The sequence below is a fragment of the Salvelinus namaycush genome, chromosome 36 (genome assembly GCF_016432855.1).
Source record: "Salvelinus namaycush isolate Seneca chromosome 36, SaNama_1.0, whole genome shotgun sequence".
Lineage (NCBI taxonomy): Eukaryota > Metazoa > Chordata > Actinopteri > Salmoniformes > Salmonidae > Salvelinus > Salvelinus namaycush.
The window spans coordinates 21,281,824-21,291,166 of NC_052342.1; the positions used below are offsets into that span (position 1 = coordinate 21,281,824).

Sequence of the window (9,343 nt, forward strand, 5' to 3'; positions counted from 1 at the left end):
AGAGGCGAGAAGGATCAGACCAATATGCGGAGTGATTTGCGTTCATGATGATTTATTATAACGAAACAATCCAGAACACTTACAAATACAAAAACAACAAACGTGACAAAACCGAAAACAGTCCCGTGTGGCACGAACACGAGATACAACCACCCACAAACACACACGTGAACCCCTAAGTATGATTCTCAATCAGGGACAACGATTTACAGCTGCCTCTGATTGAGAATCATACCCGGCCGAATACAAACAACCCGTCATAGAAAAATAACACATGGACAACCCACCCCAACTCACGCCCTGACCAACTAAATAAATACAAGAAAAAGGAAAAACAGGTCAGGAACGTGACACAGACACTCTGACAGGCTGATCACATCACATAAATACCTTGGTGGGAAATAACTTTAAAAATGCCTGTGCTGTTGCAACAGTACATCGTTAATGTGACAATCACCTAACAATAACCTATGTAATGAAATACATAGGTGACATTTCTGAAATATGCCTCTGATGGTGCAGGTATATTCACATTCCAGCATTGTTGTTTAAAAAAAATACATTATCCTAACTGTAGCCCACATAATACATGATCTATAGTCAGATATTATAGAGCTGTCTTTTCATTTGCTTGGTGAAGATAAAGGCAATGTAGAAAGAGCAACTGAATGAATTTTACACAGTAGTTTCTCTCCCTCCTCCTCCTCCTCTCCCTCTTCTCTCACACACTGACAAACACCAGGTGTGCGGAGTAGGCCAGGTCGGCCAGGTAGAGCATGAAGTTGAGGGCGGTGAGCACGGCAACTGTCACCAGTGTGGGCTGCTGCCAGGTTTGGTTGGAACGCTTGTCAAACTGGAACACGGGCCAAATGATGGTGGCGGTCAGGTACATGACAACAGCCAGGCGACCATAGGCAGACAGGAATTGTGTAAAGGGGCACGAGAAGCAGGCGATACACTCCCCAACACACAGCACCACCACAGCCTCTGACAGGATGAACCAGATACAGTAGACTGCCATGCACCACTTGAGAGCTGCGTGTTGATCGTACGACACCAGGTCGCTGACCAGCATGAAGATGACGCAGGCCATGAAAGTCTTTCACAACTTGAGCAGGCCTGTAGCTGTAGCCATGTAGCCCTCCACCTCGCCCTGCCGCGCCAGTGTCAGGGTCACCTCCTACAGGTAGGAGAAGACATTGGAGGCGATGCGTCTGTCAAGGCCTACCGTGGTTCTGCTGGCCCTTGAGGAAGTAGACGGGGAAGATGATGGAGGCAGAGAGCCAGAGCAGGGTGGCGTAGCAGGCCATGGTGATGTGGAAGTTATTCCAGGAGACGGGGCCTCGGGCCTGGAGGCCAAAGTGCTCCACCAGCAGCACCAGCAGGGTCCCAATGAAGCTGAAGGCCCAGTAGAACACACAAAAGTCTCCCACCAGGGAGAGTGAGGCCGTGGGCTGCCACAGTGAAGATGACAAGGGAGAACAACAGGGCAGCCACACGTAGGCAACACTATCAATGGCATGGTGGGAGGTGTTTTACGGTCAAGTTATACAGGGGACTGGGGAACATGTACTGTAATACAGTAATAATTCAGTAGGAATACAGTAGCAGCTCACTTGTTCAGAGTCTTTAGTTGTGTCTGAGGAGGGGATCAGTGTTATCCTGTCCTTATCCAGTGTTCTGCAAGAACATAAAGAAACAAAGAGAGATTTAGGGCCAGGTGATTCACAGAGCATCCAGAACTGTGAAACTGAAACTATTAACATGACTTTCGGTTCTACATTTCTATACATGAGAGCAGTTCTTGGAAATGGTTCCCAGTCAGTAGTTTTCTATAACTGCATCCCAAATGGCAACGTATTCCCTATGTAGTGCACTACTTTTGACCAGAGCCTTATAGGCACAAAAGTAATGTAGGGAATTTGCTACCATTTGGGACGCATGCTACTCTCATGCTATCTCCCTTTCTCTCTAGTGAGTCACCTGATGACATGCTCTCCTGTTCTAGCACACACATTCCATCAACATGAATTGACTCTCAGTACATTTGTATATGCGTGAGAGCAGGGTCGTATTCAGGACAAAACTTAAGCAAATGGGCTGAAACGGGGAGGGACTACCTCAACTTGTCCAACAAGAAACATTTCAAAACGTTTGGCTACGGTCAGGTACACGCCATGCGCCTGACTGATGCAAAACGTTTTGCTACGGTGTAAATATTTTCTACGGTGTAAAACCTTTTGCTACAGTGTAAAACCTTTTGCTACAGTGTAAAACCGTTTGCTATGGTGCAATACATTTTTGCTATATTATGCACTAATGAATACAACCCAGCTTTTTTTGGTTGTTAGGCCTATTAATTGATTACCACATCACTCTCCTAGTCACATGTTCTACTCCTCTAGTACATTTTTCCTCACACTAAAGATGATATGACAGTCAGAGAGAGAAAACTCTTCTAGCTGTGACTTGAACTAGGCTAGTCAGTATACACATAGTAATGAGATAGAAAGCCCTGTATTTCCTTGATTCCTCACATCCTCCCTCCTCATCTCCCCCTTTTAAAGCACATTGGTGCAGAAGATCGGAGGTTCCTCCCCTTTCTCTTCTTCTCCATTGCATTTTTAGAAGGAAGCAACGAGAGACGACGAGGGGAATCAAGGAAATACAATTTATTTAGATGCACTCCTTGAAGTCAGGCTGAAAAGATAAGGCATGTCCTCCTTGACGTCGACTCCCTCTAGTGGCGATGGGGTTTACTGTAAGTCTCGCAGCTCACCACTCGTTTGTCTCAGAATCATCCCTTTTCATTGGGCCAAAGCTAAGATCCTCCTAGGACTAGGCTTTGAGTAATTGGATTTTTCTGAAATTACACCAGACAGATGACACAGAGACTCAGATCAGTTTCGTATCCTCAGATAGTGGACTTAAAACAACATACATTTCCAAAGATTTCATAAAACATTAAAGCAAGTTACTGAGTTACTGAACATCCAGTCAAGAGATGAACAATGCTGTTTCTTCTTTGGTAAACAGCGCCATCATATGGACAGGTTTATGATGGTAAAAAGATCAAATCATTGTGAACAATATATGCATAGAGTTAAAGTGTAGAATAAAGCATCACATATGTGGACAATGGTATTCACTACAGGCACAAAAACACATTCCAGAGGGAGGGAATGTTATCATCATAACATACTACACATGTAAAGTGATGGCTGTAGGTGATGGCTGTAGGAGTGTGAACATTTTCTTACAGGACTTGATGTTTATCAAAACCTTTTATTCTTAACCCACCTGTAGCTGTAGCGGAGGTCTGTTTTACATTTCAAAAATCCCTGCTGAGCTATTTGGACTGTTCTTCACTCTCAGACAGACAGACAGAAATAACTATAGATACTTGTTGAAATGTAAACACTGTAACAAGAATATAAGCCTACTAAGACTCATGACGTTTATAGCACAGAAATATTATATGAAACACAGAGTTTATTAGGTACGTAGAAAAATACAGTACTAGCGCACATTAGCAGAGCACCTCAACCAGACACTCAGACTCAGTCGTAACCCTTTACACTCGTACCTGTATACGAGTTGAAAATGGCAGATTTGGGCACTATTAAATTGGAAAGTAGTGGCTGTACACTAAAAGCTCAATGATGGTCAATCCTGCAACTGTATAGGCCGTACAGCATTTACTACATGTGGCCTCTGTAGATGTCAGGGCATTCATACATCTTGCGCTTCGTGGAGCAGAGCTGTTGTGAAGGAAGTTGTCAAGGAAGTGTGTTCATACAGGACGTACCGCCCCCACCTACTCAATCATGTTAACATTTTTTCATTTTATGTTTAGCTCGCATAATATCCTTTAAAAGTATGCATTAAGGTGCATGTAATATAATACATGTGTCAAAAATTAATGTAGACATTAATACATGCATTTCTATAGCTTCCAAAATATTTTGAAGAGAAATTCCAAGATGGCTGCACGTTTGCTTCAATACAGCGCCCCCCCCCTTCGTCGTCATCCAGGGTATTGGTTTTGACTGACAGCCGTTCTGAACACGAGCACTGTTCGCAACAAAAAGTTGCCCCCATCCCTCCTGCTAATTGGGCAACTTTTGCAAAATTGTTGTCTGAGTGAGTGCTGTAAATTAAGATGACTATGTACATTATTTTGAAAGATGAGACTGAGGATTATAATAAATACCACTTTGATGTCATACAAGCAAGCCAACACCCATGAATCCAAATGTGCACTTCTAGTTTCCAAATGATAAAACTCATGTCAAATACAGTGTCAATGTTTATGATAACTATGTTTGATGTACTGTACAGTTACAAGATGACATGGTGTCGTACCCTGGGTTATTCTGAACAGAATGATCCTATATTGTTTATATTGTAAGGAACATTTGTCAGCACACGCACCTGAATGCACTCATGACTCCTTTCTATGCGCACCAAAATTAATTTCTGTGAATTTCTGCAACAACTAAAAGTGTGATTGCTCTAGTTCCTCAATGGCACAGCTTGGAGAGCTCAAAAAGGTACCTTATAGTTGAACACTCTGCTTTGTAACATACATTGAAATTGCTTATGAACTCTGCACACTTTGGAGAGGTGTGTGGTCACATGGAGACATCCTCTCTCTCAAACCCTTGTATTTTTCTGTACAGAGAAACTCTTTGTTAAATCAAAAAAATATCAGTGGCATCACAACCATTGTGTTAAATGTATAGTAAGCTACATCACTTGTTCAACCAAGCAGGCAGGGGAAGATGGTGGAGTTGATGCTTTTTGAACTCTTGGTCAGGTTGGAGTCAGAAAAGACCAAGGCAGAGTTTCATATAACCAGGGTTGGGTAGGTTACTTTCTAAATGTAATCCGTTACAGTTACTAGTTACCTGTCCAGAATTGTAATCAGTAATGTAAGTTTTGGATTACCCAAACTCAGTAATGTAATCTGATTACATTGTTACTTTTAGATGACTTTCCCCTTAAGAGGCATTAGAAGAAGACATAAATGTATGTTACCAATTGAACGACATCTATTGCAGGATAAATCAATGTTAAAGTTTACATAGCTGGCCATATATGGATGTGACATTTTACTTTACTTTACACTTTTTACTACATATAATAATACGATTAAATTATATATTTACATTAAAAAACAAAGTCTATCAGAATTCCAGTCATTCCAATAAATGTTATACCCCTTGATATTCAAGAATAGGACTTGGAAATGTGGGAGTATAGATTAGCCAAATTGTTTTTTCCTGAGCATAACCCCAAAACTAAGGACTTATTAGCCAGCCCTTGTCACACCCTGGCTATAGAGAGGTTTTTTATTCTCTATTTTGGTTAGGCCAGGGTGTGACTAGGGTGGGCAGTCTATGTTCTTTTTTCTATGTTGGTGGTTTTCCTTGTGTTTGGCCTGGTGTGGTTCCCAATCAGAGGCAGCTGTCTATCGTTGTCTCTGATTGGGAGCCATACTTAGGTAGTCTGTTTTCCATTTTGAGTTGTGGGTGATTGTTTTCTGTTTAGTGTATGTTTACCTTGCGGGACTGTTAGTTTGTCGTTTTTGTTCAGTGTTCAGTCGTTCTATTAAAAAGATGACACTTACCACGCTGCACCTTGGTCCGCCTCTCTTTCTCCAGACGACATTCGTGACAGGTCTACTCTGTTGTTCACAGATGAAACAATGACGAAACGGCCGCACCGCTTCTGTTTTGGTAAAAAGCTGTGGGATGGGCCTGGAGAAATGGATTATATTTGATTTCCAGTTGTTATGTAGACGTTTTTTCAAAATCTTTGACATACCCCATTGGGTATCTTATCGCACCCTCATATGCCATGTTTTGAAATATGCAGACAGAAATATGCAGACAGAAAATCAACTCTAATCTGCTCTACCTCTTATGCTTTCGATAATTGCATGTTGTAATGTACACGGAAATAGCCATCAGATTGTGAACAATTAGCCCTGTAGCACTCAGCTCTGTCATCATGAAGTGTTTTGAGAGACTAGTCAAGGATCGAGAGACTAGGGAGAGAGACTAGGGAGGAGCTATTGATTGGCGCGACAGTTTTGGTTGTGTGTGTTATGCTGCAGAGTTTGTTTGTTTATCTTCACCGTATGTGGTTGTACAGTGTTTGGAACAATCCTCGGTGTGATCGCTCGACGACGTGGTGGTTCTCATGTGGGACCGCGACGGTTATGGATCAAAGGGATTAGTAGCAACATTGTTGCGAAGCGTTCAACTACAACCCAACATACCATCGGACAGTCAGACCGGACACCTGCACCCTCAAGACCACAGCTAAGCCCTCTCTTGTTCCCTTTCTCTCTTTCTCTTCCCGCTATGGTCCAGTGCTCTATTTTCATAAATGCATTGAAGTTTCATTGGAGCTGGACTAGTGTGTATATGAACACCACACATTCATACCCTCTGCACTCCTTCCCTGGAAGAGAATACAAACTCTTGCAAATCCTCTGTGTGATGACTGGGTTCATTCGTTATTGTATGAAGTTGCTGTTTATTTGCTCTGCCATTATTGTTATATGAGGTATGCTTGGTGGGGTTACCAAGAATTGTGGAAGGACTGTGATGTGATGTGGGATCTATAGGGTGTGTATTATTTTTTCTCTCCGCTGGCTATCTGGTCAACAGGCTACACTCTAGGCAGTCTCTTCTGTTGATGTGTGTGGGTCTGGTAGTGGTACTCTCGCTGTTCTACTATTTTTATTTCGGCAGGGTTAATACCTGCCTGGCGCCCGAACAAAATCTTCTTTACCTTTCTCAAATTAATACCGCTACAATATCACCTCTACCTTACCTGTCACCCTGGACCCACTTCAATTTGCTTACTTCCCCAGTAGGTCCACAGAGGATTCAATCGCCATCACACTGCACACTGCCCTGTCCCATCTGGACAAGAGGAATACTTATGTAAGAATGCTGTTCATTGACTATAGCTCAGCATTCAACACCATAGTACCCTCCAAACTCATCATTAAGCTTGAGACCCTGGGCCTGAACCCCGCCCTGTGAAATTGGGTCCTGGACTTCCTGACGGGCCGCCCCCAGGTGGTGAAGGTGGGAAACAACACCTCCACTTCGCTGATCCTCAACACTGGGGCCCCAACAAGGGTGCGTACTAAGCCCCCTCCTGTACTCCCTCTTCACCCATGACTGCGTGGCCAAGCAAGCCTCCAACTCAATCATCAAGTTTGCAGACAACACAACAGTAGTAGGCTTGATTACCAACAACGATGAGACAGCCTACAGGGAGGAGGTGAGGACTCTGGGAGTGTGGTGCCAGGAAAATAACCTCTCACTCAACGTCAACAAAATAAATTAGATGATCGAAGACTTCAGGAAACAGCAGAGGGAGCATCCCCCCATCCACATCGACGAGACAGCAGTGGAGACAGTGGAAAGTTTTAAGTTCCTAGGCGTACACATCACTGACAAACTGAAATGGTCCATCCACACAGACATTGTGTTGAAGGCGCAACAGCGCCTCTTCAACCTCAGGAGGCTGAAGACATTTGGCTTGTGTTGTGGTAATTTCCTATATTACTCAATGATGAGAGAGCCAACCGCACACAGAGTTATATTATAAAGTCAATCTTTAATTATATATGAGCTTCACCATAGCCCTTTTTGACTCTCAGATCAATTCAGTGTCTATAAATAAATTCTCTGAGAGTCCCTACAAAACAATTCTTAGTATCATTTATAGCCAAGACACACCCCTCTCAACTCACACGACGAACAACAGATCTTAGGAACATTACAAAGAACATTTTACTTGAAAGAGGAGTATCCCATCCAGATAGCATTAGCTATAAATGATCAGTTTGGTCTCTTTAGACGAGGTTCCAATCTCGTGCTTGGTACCAAAACATTACCTCATCCAATGGCATATATCAATTGTCAATTCTAGATACTCCCATCTCAAATGCACCCCCTCCTGGACAAGCTCAGAAAAGACAGTGAGCCTCTTAGGTCATATACTAGGCAAGATAAGGGCAACCTCAGAGGGGACATACAATAGTTACAGACACATTCCCATAAGAAGACAAGCCTCCATTCTGTCCTCCTCCCCTTCTGATATTCTTCATAGCATCACATGGTTTAACAGATACATTGACATATGAAGACAAGCCTGACCTCTCCCCTCTCTGGGCCCCAAGTGGCTAAGCCCTAGTTGAGAAGGGATAACTGCAACTGCCAACAGTATAGTCCAAAAGAAGACGTTCTAATGACAATAATAAAATAAAACATCTTATTTATATATGTTACCTAACTAATTCTGATTCAGCCACGACACTTGTCACCTAACACCCTCACAAACTTTTACAGATGCACAATTGAGAGCATCCTGTCGGGCTTTATCACCACCTGGTACGGCAACTGCACCGCCCACAACCGCGGGGCTCTCCAGAGGGTGGTGCAGTCTGCACAACGCATCCCTGGGTGCAAACTACCTGACCTCCAGGACACCTACAGCACTCGATATCACAGGAAGGCCAAAAAGATAATAAAGGACAACAACCACCTGAGTCACTGCCTGTTCACCCCGCTATCATCCAGAAGGCGAGGTCAGTACAGGTGCATTAAAGCTGGAACCGAGAGACTGAAAAACAGCTTCTATCTCAAGGCTATCAGACTGTTAAATAGCCACCACTAGCACAGAGAGGCTGCTGCCTATATACACAAACTTTAAATCATTGGCCACTTAAATAAATGGAACACTAGTCACTTTAATAATGTTGCTTGAATAATGTTTACATATCTTGCATTACTCATCTCATATGTATGAACTGTATTCTATACTATTCTACTGTATCTTAAGCTATGCTGCTCTGACAATGCTCGTCCATATATTTATATATTCTTAAAATTCCATTCCTTACTTAGATTTGTGTGTATTGGGTAGATGTTGTGAAATTGTTAGATATTTCTTGTCAGATATTGCTGCACTGTCGGAACTAGAAGCACAAGCATTTCGCTACACCCACAATAACATCTGCTAAACACGTGTATGTGACCAATCAAATTTTATTTTATTTTATCTCTTTTATTGTTTTTGCAAGCAATTATAATAAACAGAGTATGGAATACAAGCCAGAACACAATCCTACTGTAATCATTTAAAAGAGTAAATAAAACATTTATCATAGTAATCATATAAAAAGTCATCAAGATTTGTTTGTAATAAAGTCAATATTTCTACAATTGATGTGATGTCACTGACTACATTTCCATGAACTATAAGCTATTAGGCTGTAAAAAGGGAAACCCTGATATCAAATCTATGCCTTGGG

The 9,343-nt window shown here is 42.4% G+C and overlaps 1 pseudogene; it reads right to left on the minus strand.

Moving 5' to 3' along the window:
- Positions 1-721: 721 nt before the first annotated feature.
- Positions 722-6,913, minus strand: LOC120030473 (annotated as a pseudogene).
- Positions 6,914-9,343: the final 2,430 nt, after the last annotated feature.